Raw genomic sequence first — 14,696 nt, 5'->3', positions numbered from 1 at the left:
TGATTGCCACTGTTGTTGCCAGCAAGAACTTCGGTCACAACACATGAAGTCTGGATTCTAAAGCCCCTGGGAGGGCCTGGCAAGCGCAGAGATTTCTTGCCTACGGCCAGCGCCACTGTTGTTGCCAGCAAGAACTTCGGTCACAACACATGAAGTCTGGATTCTAAAGCCCTTGGTAGGGGCTGGCAAGCGCAGAGATTTCTTGCCTACGGCCAGCGCCACTGCTTCGGCTGGTCTACGAGGTGCTGCCGGCACTCAACATGCCATGATTTTCTCACACGGTGCAAGGAAGAGCACGAATTGTGTCCAGTTCTGCAGTGGCACGTATGCCCCTACATTGCTGGAGAACTGCTCCGGGCAACAGAGGTCAGATCAAAATGTGGAAATGCTTCACGAGTTTGCGTGTCATCCTTGTGCAGGGGCCATGCTAATCTTCTCTGTATCAATTCCAATTTTGCATATGTGCTGCCTTAGCAAGCACATTGGTGGTCAGTCTCTGCCTACCTCTTATTCCCTGGCTGAAAGAGCGACCCCTTTATGGCAGTGCAGACTGGAGTGCTGCATTCCGTTGAGGGGCGTACCCTAAAGCATTGCAAGTGAGGGGATCTTGCCGACATTGGCATGTTTGCAATTGCTGCATATTGGCTGCTTATTTTGTCTGCAACTGCAACACATTAGCTGCCCATTTTGTCTGCATGTTGATGAAAGCCACAGAAAGTATGAGGTCAAGAATGCCCTGTCACTGAAAGGGGGCGGGGCCCAATTGTACGTTCAGGCTGGACTCGAGACCCCACATCTAATGGTGCCCAGCCATAAGACATTCCAGGACAAGTGGGTGACTCGCACTAAGGCTGAGCATGTCTATGTGGGATCATCTTATGGCGTAAGCCACAGTATGTAAAGAGCTTCCTGTGAAATCTCCTATCCTGAACACTTGGAACGTGTGCACCTTTCGCGTCCGTCCGGCTCTATGTGCCAGTAGGGGGAGACAAAGCAGACGGCCCAGTGGGCAAGAGTTTAATACTTGTCCTTGGTTTGGGTAAAGGCATGGTTTGGATCTGGCTCAGCCAACAACTGCCTTGGCTACAACATTGATAACGTGGTGATTGCCACTGTTGTTGCCAGCAAGAACTTCGGTCACAACACATGAAGTCTGGATTCTAAAGCCCCTGGGAGGGCCTGGCAAGCGAAGAGATTTCTTGCCTACGGCCAGCGCCACCGCTTCGGCTGGTCTACGAGGTGCTGCCGACTTGCTGCCGGCACTCAACATGCCATGATTTTCTCACGCGGTGCAAGGAAGAGCACGAATTGTGTCCAGTTCTGCAGTGGCACGTATCCCCCTCCATTGCTGGAGAACTGCTCCGGGCAACAGAGGTCAGATCAAAATGTGGAAACGCTTCACGAGTTTGCGTGTCATCCTTGTGCAGGGGCCATGCTAATCTTCTCTGTATCGATTCCAATTTTGCATATGTGCTGCCTTAGCAAGCACATTGGTGATCAGTCTCTTATTTTGTCTGCAACTGCAACACATTAGCTTCCCATTTTGTCTGCATGTTGATGAAAGCCACAGAAAGTATGAGGTCAAGAATGCCCTGTCACTGAAAGGGGGTGGGGCCCAATTGTACGTTCAGGCTGGACTCGAGACCCCACATCTAAAGGTGCCCAGCCATAAGACATTCCAGGACAAGTGGGTGACTCGCACTAAGGCTGAGCATGTCTATGTGGGATCATCTTTTGGCGTAAGCCACAGTATGTAAAGAGCTTCCTGTGAAATCTCCTATCCTGAACTCTTGGAACGTGTGCACCTTTCGCGTCCGTCCGGCTCTATGTGCCAGTAGGGGGAGACAAAGCAGACGGCCCAGTGGGCAAGAGTTTAATACTTGTCCTTGGTTTGGGTAAAGGCATGGTTTGGATTTGGCTCAGCCAACAACTGCCTTGGCTACAACATTGATAACGTGGTGATTGCCACTGTTGTTGCCAGCAAGAACTTCGGTCACAACACATGAAGTCTGGATTCTAAAGCCCCTGGGAGGGCCTGGCAAGCGCAGAGATTTCTTGCCTACGGCCAGCGCCACTGTTGTTGCCAGCAAGAACTTCGGTCACAACACATGAAGTCTGGATTCTAAAGCCCCTGGGAGGGCCTGGCAAGCGCAGAGATTTCTTGCCTACGGCCAGCGCCACTGTTGTTGCCAGCAAGAACTTCGGTCACAACACATGAAGTCTGGATTCTAAAGCCCTTGGTAGGGGCTGGCAAGCGCAGAGATTTCTTGCCTACGGCCAGCGCCACTGCTTCGGCTGGTCTACGAGGTGCTGCCGACTTGCTGCCGGCACTCAACATGCCATGATTTTCTCACACGGTGCAAGGAAGAGCACGAATTGTGTCCAGTTCTGCAGTGGCACGTATGCCCCTCCATTGCTGGAGAACTGCTCCGGGCAACAGAGGTCAGATCAAAATGTGGAAACGCTTCACGAGTTTGCGTGTCATCCTTGTGCAGGGGCCATGCTAATCTTCTCTGTATCGATTCCAATTTTGCATATGTGCTGCCTTAGCAAACACATTGGTGATCAGTCTCTGCTTACCTCTTATTCCCTGGCTGAAAGAGCGACCCCTTTATGGCAGTGCAGACTGGAGTGCTGCATTCCGTTGAGGGGCGTACCCTAAAGCATTGCAAGTGAGGGGATCTTGCCGACATTGGCATGTTTGCAATTGCTGCATATTGGCTGCTTATTTTGTCTGCAACTGCAACACATTAGCTGCCCATTTTGTCTGCATGTTGATGAAAGCCACAGAAAGTATGAGGTCAAGAATGCCCTGTCACTGAAAGGGGGCGGGGCCCAATTGTACGTTCAGGCTGGACTCGAGACCCCACATCTAATGGTGCCCAGCCATAAGACATTCCAGGACAAGTGGGTGACTCGCACTAAGGCTGAGCATGTCTATGTGGGATCATCTTATGGCGTAAGCCACAGTATGTAAAGAGCTTCCTGTGAAATCTCCTATCCTGAACACTTGGAACGTGTGCACCTTTCGCGTCCGTCCGGCTCTATGTGCCAGTAGGGGGAGACAAAGCAGACGGCCCAGTGGGCAAGAGTTTAATACTTGTCCTTGGTTTGGGTAAAGGCATGGTTTGGATTTGGCTCAGCCAACAACTGCCTTGGCTACAACATTGATAACGTGGTGATTGCCACTGTTGTTGCCAGCAAGAACTTCGGTCACAACACATGAAGTCTGGATTCTAAAGCCCCTGGGAGGGCCTGGCAAGCGCAGAGATTTCTTGCCTACGGCCAGCGCCACTGTTGTTGCCAGCAAGAACTTCGGTCACAACACATGAAGTCTGGATTCTAAAGCCCTTGGTAGGGGCTGGCAAGCGCAGAGATTTCTTGCCTACGGCCAGCGCCACTGCTTCGGCTGGTCTACGAGGTGCTGCCGACTTGCTGCCGGCACTCAACATGCCATGATTTTCTCACACGGTGCAAGGAAGAGCACGAATTGTGTCCAGTTCTGCAGTGGCACGTATGCCCCTCCATTGCTGGAGAACTGCTCCGGGCAACAGAGGTCAGATCAAAATGTGGAAACGCTTCGCGAGTTTGGGTGTCATCCTTGTGCAGGGGCCATGCTAATCTTCTCTGTATCGATTCCAATTTTGCATATGTGCTGCCTTAGCAAGCACATTGGTGATCAGTCTCTGCCTACCTCTTATTCCCTGGCTGAAAGAGCAACCCCTTTATGGAAGTGCAGACTGGAGTGCTGCATTCCATTGAGGGGCGTACCCTAAAGCATTGCAAGTGAGGGGATCTTGCCGACATTGGCATGTTTGCAATTGCTGCATATTGGCTGCTTATTTTGTCTGCAACTGCAACACATTAGCTGCCCATTTTGTCTGCATGTTGATGAAAGCCACAGAAAGTATGAGGTCAAGAATGCCCTGTCACTGAAAGGGGGCGGGGCCCAATTGTACGTTCAGGCTGGACTCGAGACCCCACATCTAAAGGTGCCCAGCCATAAGACATTCCAGGACAAGTGGGTGACTCGCACTAAGGCTGAGCATGTCTATGTGGGATCATCTTATGGCGTATGCCACAGTATGTAAAGAGCTTCCTGTAAAATCTCCTATCCTGAACACTTGGAATGTGTCCACCTTTCGCGTCCGTCCGGCTCTATGTGCCAGTAGGGGGAGACAAAGCAGACGGCCCAGTGGGCAAGAGTTTAATACTTGTCCTTGGTTTGGGTAAAGGCATGGTTTGGATTTGGCTCAGCCAACAACTGCCTTGGCTACAATATTGATAACGTGGTTATTGCCACTGTTGTTGCCAGCAAGAACTTCGGTCACAACACATGAAGTCTGGATTCTAAAGCCCTTGGTAGGGGCTGGCAAGCGCAGAGATTTCTTTCCTACGGCCAGCGCCACCGCTTCGGCTGGTCTACGAGGTGCTGCCGACTTGCTGCCGGCACTCAACATGCCATGATTTTCTCACGCGGTGCAAGGAAGAGCACGAATTGTGTCCAGTTCTGCAGTGGCACGTATGCCCCTCCATTGCTGGAGAACTGCTCCGGGCAACAGAGGTCAGATCAAAATGTGGAAACGCTTCACGAGTTTGCGTGTCATCCTTGTGCAGGGGCCATGCTAATCTTCTCTGTATCGATTCCAATTTTGCATATGTGCTGCCTTAGCAAGCACATTGGTGATCAGTCTCTGCCTACCTCTTATTCCCTGGCTGAAAGAGCGACCCCTTTATGGCAGTGCAGACTGGAGTGCTGCATTCCGTTGAGGGGCGTACCCTAAAGCATTGCAAGTCAGGGGATCTTGCCGACATTGGCATGTTTGCAATTGCTGCATATTGGCTGCTTATTTTGTCTGCAACTGCAACACATTAGCTGCCCATTTTGTCTGCATGTTGATGAAAGCCACAGAAAGTATGAGGTCAAGAATGCCCTGTCACTGAAAGGGGGCGGGGCCCAATTGTACGTTCAGGCTGGACTCGAGACCCCACATCTAATGGTGCCCAGCCATAAGACATTCCAGGACAAGTGGGTGACTCGCACTAAGGCTGAGCATGTCTATGTGGGATCATCTTATGGCGTAAGCCACAGTATGTAAAGAGCTTCCTGTGAAATCTCCTATCCTGAACACTTGGAACGTGTGCACCTTTCGCGTCCGTCCGGCTCTATGTGCCAGTAGGGGGAGACAAAGCAGACGGCCCAGTGGGCAAGAGTTTAATACTTGTCCTTGGTTTGGGTAAAGGCATGGTTTGGATTTGGCTCAGCCAACAACTGCCTTGGCTACAACATTGATAACGTGGTGATTGCCACTGTTGTTGCCAGCAAGAACTTCAGTCACAACACATGAAGTCTGGATTCTAAAGCCCCTGGGAGGGCCTGGCAAGCGCAGAGATTTCTTGCCTACGGCCAGCGCCACTGTTGTTGCCAGCAAGAACTTCGGTCACAACACATGAAGTCTGGATTCTAAAGCCCTTGGTAGGGGCTGGCAAGCGCAGAGATTTCTTGCCTACGGCCAGCGCCACTGCTTCGGCTGGTCTACGAGGTGCTGCCGACTTGCTGCCGGCACTCAACATGCCATGATTTTCTCACACGGTGCAAGGAAGAGCACGAATTGTGTCCAGTTCTGCAGTGGCACGTATGCCCCTCCATTGCTGGAGAACTGCTCCGGGCAACAGAGGTCAGATCAAAATGTGGAAACGCTTCACGAGTTTGCGTGTCATCCTTGTGCAGGGGCCATGCTAATCTTCTCTGTATCGATTCCAATTTTGCATATGTGCTGCCTTAGCAAGCACATTGGTGATCAGTCTCTGCCTACCTCTTATTCCCTGGCTGAAAGAGCGACCCCTTTATGGCAGTGCAGACTGGAGTGCTGCATTCCGTTGAGGGGCGTACCCTAAAGCATTGCAAGTGAGGGGATCTTGCCGACATTGGCATGTTTGCAATTGCTGCATATTGGCTGCTTATTTTGTCTGCAACTGCAACACATTAGCTGCCCATTTTGTCTGCATGTTGATGAAAGCCACAGAAAGTATGAGGTCAAGAATGCCCTGTCACTGAAAGGGGGCGGGGCCCAATTGTACGTTCAGGATGGACTCGAGACCCCACATCTAATGGTGCCCAGCCATAAGACATTCCAGGACAAGTGGGTGACTCGCACTAAGGCTGAGCATGTCTATGTGGGATCATCTTATGGCGTAAGCCACAGTATGTAAAGAGCTTCCTGTAAAATCTCCTATCCTGAACACTTGGAATGTGTCCACCTTTCGCGTCCGTCCGGCTCTATGTGCCAGTAGGGGGAGACAAAGCAGACGGCCCAGTGGGCAAGAGTTTAATACTTGTCCTTGGTTTGGGTAAAGGCATGGTTTGGATTTGGCTCAGCCAACAACTGCCTTGGCTACAATATTGATAACGTGGTGATTGCCACTGTTGTTGCCAGCAAGAACTTCGGTCACAACACATGAAGTCTGGATTCTAAAGTCCCTGGTAGGGCCTGGCAAGCGCAGTTAATTTAAACACAAGATACTTGTGCTCAAAAAGAGGATTCATTCTCAGTGAAGAACCTTGGAGCTCTAATCTGCCTCTATACCTGCCAAAGAGCAGTGATTCCTAACACGTCTCTGGGGGTCATCAGGTGGAAACCTCCCTTCAACAGTGTTTCGCCTACTTAGTCCCACTACACCTCCAGGAGGTTAGGCAGTGAACTCCGGCGTCCCAGAGTCACCCCCCCTAGTGCCAGTTCACACTGCTCCTACACAATCCAAACAGCACCGCCACGTTCAACTGACCCAGAGATGCTCCAGGTAGTGGCCAGTACCGATGCTACCATTTAACTATTGCTAATGCTACTGCTAACCGCTAGGAAGAACAGAAGAAGACAATACAGTTCCGATGCTACCATTTAGCTAATGTTACGTGCTAACCGCTACCTGCTAAGAGGAACAGAAGAAGACAATAAAGCTAGATTCACTTATACTGTTAATGTTAATTGCTAGCTACCAATACTAACTGCTAAGATACTATCATACTCTCACCGCTTTAGCTATTGTTAGCTGCTACAATGCTACCACAGGCCTAGATGCCACATGTAACTGCCGATTGCCACACTACCATCATCTACCCCTGCCTCTCACCAACTGCACCAAGAAAAAGCGGGGTGGGAATACAAACCCTGGTTCGGGTAGGGGATAGAAAATAAAGAGGTAGAGTCAAAAGATGAAAGTAGGGATTGGAAACAGACCCTTGTTCGGGTAGGGGGTGGGAAATTTAGAAGGTGCTGAAGGTGGAGGCCTAAAACACAGACTAGATTTAACAGCCTCTTCTAACATTTCCCTCAAGAAGCAGCAAACCCTACCATTTCCTTCAAAAAGCAAACAGAGCAGGAAAACAAACCCTAACATTTCCTTCAAGAAGCAAACAAAACAGGAAAACAACCAAAAAGATCAAAAAACAAGCCAACTCCGTGTCTTACCATGCAAACTCACCTGAACAGGCCGCATGGTCCCAAAGAGAGACTCTAGCTGGCCACACCCCCACCTTATCTAAACTTCCTGGTTCTCTTCCTATTGGCAGAGCGAGAAGATGGGGCGGGGAAAGCAGAGCAGAGGAGAGGTGTCTTGTTCAGACTTTAACCTCTTCTCTTGCCGGGTTAGGCATGCATGTCCTCTGCCCCCCCCCCCCCCCCCCCCCCCCCCACTGTCCCTATTTCACCCCCCAACTACTACTATTTCTCCTGATCCATATCCACTGACTAGACCTAGCAGCCTCATCTGACATCTCCCTCACTGTCTTTCTTAAATTTTGCCCATGCACTCAACAGTGAAACAGCTGACCCTGCAACAAAACCTCTACACCCCACTTCAGCCGGACAGACCCTGGTCTTCCATCCCCTCTGCTCAGATTCTGTCTTTAAATCTGCATACTTAGTCTTCTTCCTTTCATAAGCTGCCTCCACTGAATTTTCACCAGGGAATTTTAACTCAATAAAATACACAGTCTTTTTACTCATGGACCATAAGACAATGTCTGGCCTCAGATTACTATAAACTATATCCTGGGCCACAACTAGCTTTCCTCCCAAGTCGACCTGCATTTGCCAATCATCAGCCCCTACCAGGCAGCCACCTACCTGCTTTCTCCCTGACTTAGCAGCTCTATTTTTCTCCCCCTCTCGAACAAACTGCACATCTAACCTCTCCTTTCTAGAACTTCCAGAATTCACCTGCTTCCTTCTCTCCTCAATGCCTGCGGCTAAGCTTCTCAGCACCTGATTATGCCGCCATGTATACCGGCCTTGTGATAAGCTAATTCTACAACCTGACAAAATGTGCTTTAAACTTGCTGTACCTGAGCAGAGTGGGCACGATTGATCGCCCTGTACCCAGAGACTTAGGTTCTGCGGGGTTGGCAACACATCGTATGTCGCCCCTATCAGAAATTTAATACGGCCTTCCTCCATATTCCACAGGTCCCTCCAACTAAGTTTCCTCTTCTCAACACCTTCCCAATTCAACCATTGTCCCTGTTTGGCTTGACCAACTGCTTTTGCCCCTCTTAACAACTCCTCCTGCCTACGCACCTGTTCCACTACAAGCTTTCTTTTCTCCTTTAGACCTGCTTTATTCCACACTGGTTTGCCTGGGCCAAGCCCCAAGCCTCCCCGGCCAAATTGAACATTTCCTACTATTTCTGCATGCCTAAGAGCTGCCTCTGCCTCCTGCACTGCTGCCCTTGGGTTCCATTTCCTCCCCCCAGAAGGATTCGGAACCACATTGCTAACTAACATGTCCTTACTCCCAGATAATAAAAGTTCTGTCCTAACCTTAGTGCATTTAAACTCCTCTGTTAGACTGGATACTGGCAGCTGAAGCATTCCTTTCCCATACAAAGCTACATTGCTTAAGCACCTGGGAGCACCCAACCATTTTCTAATATAAGAGCTAACTAGCCTTTCCATTCTCTCTGCTACAGATAATGGGACTTCATATACTGACATTGGCCACATTAACCTAGGATACAAGCCAAACTGCAAGCACCACAACCTCAGTTTTCCTGGGAGCCCCGATTTATCTATTCTCTCCAGCCCTTCTGCAACATCCTTTCTAAATTGCACAACCTGTTCAACATCATTCAGGTCCACATTGTACCACCGTCCTAGACTCTTAACTGATTTCTCCCTAATTGTTGGGATTTCCTCACCATCTATAGCAAACTTTCTATCACTTACTTTCCCTCTGTATATTGAAATACTCCTTGACTTACTAGGCTTAATCTTCATACTAGCCCACTTGAGATTCTGATTGACTTTATCTAACAACCTCCTTGTACATGGCACTGTTGAAGTTAGCAGTGTCATATCATCCATATAAGCCCTAATTGGTGGAAGACGCATTCCATTCTGCCGTCTCTCTCCACCTACGACCCACTTGGAAGCCCTAATAATTACCTCCATAGCCATTGTGAAAGCTAGCGGGGACACTGTACATCCTGCCATAATACCAACCTCCAATCTTTGCCAGCCTGTTGTGAGCTCTGCGATACTTGCACACAGTCTGATGTCTTGGAAATATGCTTTCACCAAGTTAACAACTATCTCCGGCACTTTAAAGTAGTCAAAGGAACTCCAAATAAGGTTATGTGGCACTGACCCAAACGCATTAGCCAGATCTAAAAATACAACATTCAAGTCTCTTTTCTCCCTCTTAGCTGTCTGAATCTGATGCCAAATCATGCTAGTATGCTCTAAGCATCCCGCAAATCCTGGTATCCCTGCTTTTTGCACTGTCGAATCTATCATACCATTCCTTTCCAAGTATTTAGCCAGCCTCTGTGCTACGATACTAAAGAAAATCTTTCCCTCAACATTTAGGAGAGAAATGTGGAAACGCTTCACGAGTTTGCGAGTCATCCTTGTGCAGGGGCCATGCTAATCTTCTCTGTATCGATTCCAATTTTGCATATGTGCTGCCTTAGCAAGCACATTGGTGATCAGTCTCTTATTTTGTCTGCAACTGCAACACATTAGCTTGCCCATAAAATCTCCTATCCTGAACACTTGGAATGTGTCCACCTTTCGCGTCCGTCCGGCTCTATGTGCCAGTAGGGGGAGACAAAGCAGACGGCCCAGTGGGCAAGAGTTTAATACTTGTCCTTTGTTTGGGTAAAGGCATGGTTTGGATTTGGCTCAGCCAACAACTGCCTTGGCTACAATATTGATAACGTGGTGATTGCCACTGTTGTTGCCAGCAAGAACTTCGGTCACAACACATGAAGTCTGTATTCTAAAGCCCCTGGTAGGGCCTGGCAAGCGCAGAGATTTCTTGCCTACGGTCAGCGCCACTGTTGTTGCCAGCAAGAACTTCGGTCACAACACATGAAGTCTGGATTCTAAAGCCCCTGGTAGGGCCTGGCAAGCGCGGAGATTTCTTGCCTACAGCCAGCGCCACTGCTTCGGCTGGTGTACGAGGTGCTGCCGACACTCAACATGCCATGATTTTCTCACGCGGTGCAAGGAAGAGCACGAATTGTGTCCAGTTCTGCGGTGGCACGTATTCCCCTCCATTGCTGGAGAACTGCTCCGGGCAACAGAGGTCAGATCAAAATGTGGAAACGCTTCACGAGTTTGCGTGTCATCCTTGTGCAGGGGCCATGCTAATCTTCTCTGTATCGATTCCAATTTTGCATATGTGCTGCCTTAGCAAGCACATTGGTGATCAGTCTCTGCCTACCTCTTATTCCCTGGCTGAAAGAGCGACCCCTTTATGGCAGTGCAGACTGGAGTGCTGCATTCCGTTGAGGGGCGTACCCTAAAGCATTGCAAGTGAGGGGATCTTGCCGACATTGGCATGTTTGCAATTGCTGCATATTGGCTGCTTATTTTGTCTGCAACTGCAACACATTAGCTGCCCATTTTGTCTGCATGTTGATGAAAGCCACAGAAAGTATGAGGTCAAGAATGCCCTGTCACTGAAAGGGGGCGGGGCCCAATTGTACGTTCAGGCTGGACTCGAGACCCCACATCTAATGGTGCCCAGCCATAAGACATTCCAGGACAAGTGGGTGACTCGCACTAAGGCTGAGCATGTCTATGTGGGATCATCTTATGGCGTAAGCCACAGTATGTAAAGAGCTTCCTGTAAAATCTCCTATCCTGAACACTTGGAATGTGTCCACCTTTCGCGTCCGTCCGGCTCTATGTGCCAGTAGGGGGAGACAAAGCAGACGGCCCAGTGGGCAAGAGTTTAATACTTGTCCTTGGTTTGGGTAAAGGCATGGTTTGGATTTGGCTCAGCCAACAACTGCCTTGGCTACAATATTGATAACGTGGTGATTGCCACTGTTGTTGCCAGCAAGAACTTCGGTCACAACACATGAAGTCTGGATTCTAAAGCCCCTGGGAGGGCCTGGCAAGCGCAGAGATTTCTTGCCTACGGCCAGCGCCACTGCTTCGGCTGGTTTACAAGGTGCTGCCGACTTGCCGCCGGCACTCAACATGCCATGATTTTCTCACGCGGTGCAAGGAATATTCCTTGGCCTGCCTTCTGGCCTTTTCCTCTGCCTGCCAGGCAGCCTGAAAAAGGGGACATATAAATACAATACATTCTTTTTTGTTGTTGTTGGTGTGTGTGTGTGTGTGTGTGTGAAAGAAGTCAATGTTGTACATTTGCCACATTATCATTTAAGTCACCTATAATAATCATTTTGTCTGTTTTAAGGACTAACCTGATAGAAACTCTGAGAATTCAGAATAAGGACCAGAAGGGCGGTACACTATGACAAATAAAACTGTCTGTGATGTTATCTAGGCTTGGTTTGAAAGATTAAGAACAAGGCTTTGTAGGTGTAGTAGCTAATGTTACTGTGTGTGGACGGTGTGTGTTGATGACAAAAGCTAGTTGAATGTTTAGACGAACTCGAAATAGAAACGTAAGAAGCTTTATTATGAGAAACGTGACTGAGAAAAGTGGGTGGGGTACGTAAATTGTTTATATTGTACTTATATAACAATAAACGTAAATCCACTGTGTACTCGTATGCAACTTTATGAGCAGCTTGCTCGTAAGATTGCGCCAACAACATTGTCTTTTAAACCTGGGTGCTTGGTCTCCAGTGGCAAAGCAGGTTTGAGGCCTCATTAGAGAGCCGGTCACCGCAGATGATGCAGAGCGGGCTCGGTGTGTGGGAATCACCTGTCGACAAATCCATATTTCAAGTCGGACTCCTGGTGTTGTCTGTTAAAAGCTTATTTTTCTTGGAAGTCGTCTCTTCACTGGGCTTTTCCCCTTCACAAAGAAACTTTCCAAACACGACTGTTTTTTACTCATTTTGCGAGCTTGTGGGTTAAATTTGAGCGCTCAAGTGACAGAGATGTAACAAAGAGAATCCGGTCATTTTTCAAAATAAAAGTTTTTTCAAAATAAAAGATCGTTCAGACTCAGACTATAAATAAAATGGAAACAATTGATTATTTGTTGATGCTGTTGATGTTGATGCTGTTTCTAAGCAAATTGTTCCTCGCCTCCAGCAATGTTATTGTTTCCTGCAGTGTGCCATTGATTAAGCAGGTCAACTGTGTTGGAGGGTTTTTACAGGCCCGTATTTTGTCTTTCAGTGGTTATATTGTGTGCGTCCAGTACTTCCCACTGTACTGTTCATCTTGAAGCATCCAAACATCTATTTGGTTTTATTGAAACTGTTACTTTATGGTTAAATCTGCCCACTCTTGTCTGTGCAGCACAATGACAAGTTGGATTATGTGCATACATTCGACCTTTTTTATATTTTGTCACATTAACACTGAAGTATTTATACATTAACTTGTAATAACAGCGGTGCCATAATTAATGTAAGACAATGGATAAAAAAGGGTGTAAGTGAAGTCCAGAGAATGAATAATTAAACCAATTCTGTTGAACGACCACGTTATGCAAAAAATAAATGTGCTTCTTGTCTGACTTTTTGCAGAATGGATTACAGACTTTCAAACTTTACGTGGCTCCTTGGCCACATCGTGGGCTACGCCTGCAGACGCTGGCGTCCCACCAGAAGGAGAGGGAAGGAAGGGACATGTTGCAGTTGCCACTCGCTGTCAAAGACGCCCTCACCTGCTGTGCCCAGCTGTTCCCAGAGATGACAGCGGGGGATTTGTCAGCGAGAGGCGTTGACGGGCTTCAATACGCACACCAGCAAGACGTGCCGATGCCTGTGCGAGTCCACCAGTAGCGAGAGTCGAACTTAAGTGTGGCTAGCAATGGGGCAGGTGGCAATGTGAGATGGTGTGTGAGCGAACACTTTGTTTCCTTGTTGTCGTGGCTGATGAAGCAGAATGTGAAGGCAGGGTCCTGGATGCAGTCGCTGCAGGTGTACGTGCTCAGCCGGGACAACAAGGTTGCAGCACCTCAGTCTACATGCAGCTCTGTGTGTGTGTGTCTGTGTGTGTGTGTCTCAACATACACATTTCTTTTCTGCTGGTAGGTTTCTCTGTTAACCAGAGGTGCGAGCAGGCTGCCCATCCTCACCTCCACCTGTTGTGGTTCCCCCCTGGTGACCGGCTCCTGTATACCCAGCCCCCCCGCCTCAGCCCCTTCTTCCAGAGCCAGTTCTTCCTGTGGGCGCCCTACAGGATGTTGTCATAAAAGCTGGTGTGCCCCACCCCTGGCCACAGCCTGACCGTTCGGAGGCTCTTGGAAACGAACAGCTGGTACTTCATGGGCACAGAGAACCCGGAGTGTTGTTTGTGACACAGAAGTACGTGAAGTGGGCGCAGGACATCTCAGAACAGCTGGAACTGGTTCATCAGGACCGGTTTCCAGCTGTTCTAACATACAAGTAAGCAGGGCTGTGAGAGACTAGTCACTTTATCCTGAGCACAGGGGGGACACAACATAAACCATACACACCCACAGCATCCCCCCACTGCTTCATCCAAAGTATTTCAAATGTTTCCTTTTTTTATTTTTTTTCAGTTCTTTATTTACAGGATAAGTGAGAGCATTACAAAATTGCTTTTCTTTGCAGTTACAGAGAGGAAAAAATATACGACATATACACAGCGGGATTTATTACCCTTCCCTTCTCATTATCCTCTTTTTTTTTAATAGTATGCATCCTGTAGAATTTTAATAACTATTTACATTCTGAAAAGAGGGACGTAACAGAAATGTGTTGGTATTGGTATGTTAGGAGACAATCCAAATAAATAAAATGAGCAGGAGACCAAGCAATCCTAACCTTAGAGAGTAAATCTGTGCACCAGATCATGAAAAGAAAAAACACCACAACAAAAACAAAATCTATCACTTTGTTAACTCCACAAAATCTGGCCGTGACTGTTAAGAGACCCATTTTGACCGTAACTTAATAAATCTGTACATTTGTAGGCGAAGTGAAAAGGTAAATTTTTCCATTATATATACTTCATTAACTAAATCCTTCCACTTCTCTAGTGTGGGGGAGTCAGGAAGCAGCCAGGGCCTAGTGATGGTTTTTTTACAAACAGATATCAGAGAGCCAAATAAATATTATGCTTTCTAATGTCTTGTGTATCTCTGACCAGAATATATGCCAGTGATTTGCATCCATCCTGACTTCCACACAGTCTCCAGCACCTTGAATCCTCTCCTGTATTGTGAATTAGACACTTCCATCCAAATTCTCTCCACGTATGTGAGTTGGTGCGTTTCCATTGAAAGATGCAATA

The 14,696-nt window shown here is 48.2% G+C and overlaps 8 non-coding genes across 8 annotated transcripts; all 8 read right to left on the bottom strand.

The window, feature by feature from the left end:
* Positions 1-374: 374 nt before the first annotated feature.
* Positions 375-481, bottom strand: LOC121619034. The gene has a single exon (XR_006007497.1). It is a non-coding gene; the product is annotated as a U6 spliceosomal RNA (small nuclear RNA).
* Positions 482-1,382: 901 nt separating this feature from the next.
* LOC121619017 lies at positions 1,383-1,489 on the bottom strand. The gene has a single exon (XR_006007481.1). It is a non-coding gene; the product is annotated as a U6 spliceosomal RNA (small nuclear RNA).
* A 961-nt stretch (positions 1,490-2,450) lies between these two features.
* On the bottom strand, positions 2,451-2,557 carry LOC121619037. Its single transcript, XR_006007500.1, has one exon. It is a non-coding gene; the product is annotated as a U6 spliceosomal RNA (small nuclear RNA).
* A 1,007-nt stretch (positions 2,558-3,564) lies between these two features.
* LOC121619038 lies at positions 3,565-3,671 on the bottom strand. The gene has a single exon (XR_006007501.1). It is a non-coding gene; the product is annotated as a U6 spliceosomal RNA (small nuclear RNA).
* A 901-nt stretch (positions 3,672-4,572) lies between these two features.
* Positions 4,573-4,679, bottom strand: LOC121619016. Its single transcript, XR_006007480.1, has one exon. It is a non-coding gene; the product is annotated as a U6 spliceosomal RNA (small nuclear RNA).
* Positions 4,680-5,686: 1,007 nt separating this feature from the next.
* On the bottom strand, positions 5,687-5,793 carry LOC121619015. The gene has a single exon (XR_006007479.1). It is a non-coding gene; the product is annotated as a U6 spliceosomal RNA (small nuclear RNA).
* A 4,076-nt stretch (positions 5,794-9,869) lies between these two features.
* On the bottom strand, positions 9,870-9,977 carry LOC121619039. The gene has a single exon (XR_006007502.1). It is a non-coding gene; the product is annotated as a U6 spliceosomal RNA (small nuclear RNA).
* Positions 9,978-10,595: 618 nt separating this feature from the next.
* On the bottom strand, positions 10,596-10,702 carry LOC121619014. The gene has a single exon (XR_006007478.1). It is a non-coding gene; the product is annotated as a U6 spliceosomal RNA (small nuclear RNA).
* Positions 10,703-14,696: the final 3,994 nt, after the last annotated feature.

This window comes from Chelmon rostratus, chromosome 15, assembly GCF_017976325.1.
Source record: "Chelmon rostratus isolate fCheRos1 chromosome 15, fCheRos1.pri, whole genome shotgun sequence".
Classification (NCBI taxonomy): domain Eukaryota; kingdom Metazoa; phylum Chordata; class Actinopteri; order Chaetodontiformes; family Chaetodontidae; genus Chelmon; species Chelmon rostratus.
The sequence above is the reverse complement of the archived record's forward strand: the minus strand, read 5'-3'. Positions and strand labels throughout refer to the sequence as shown.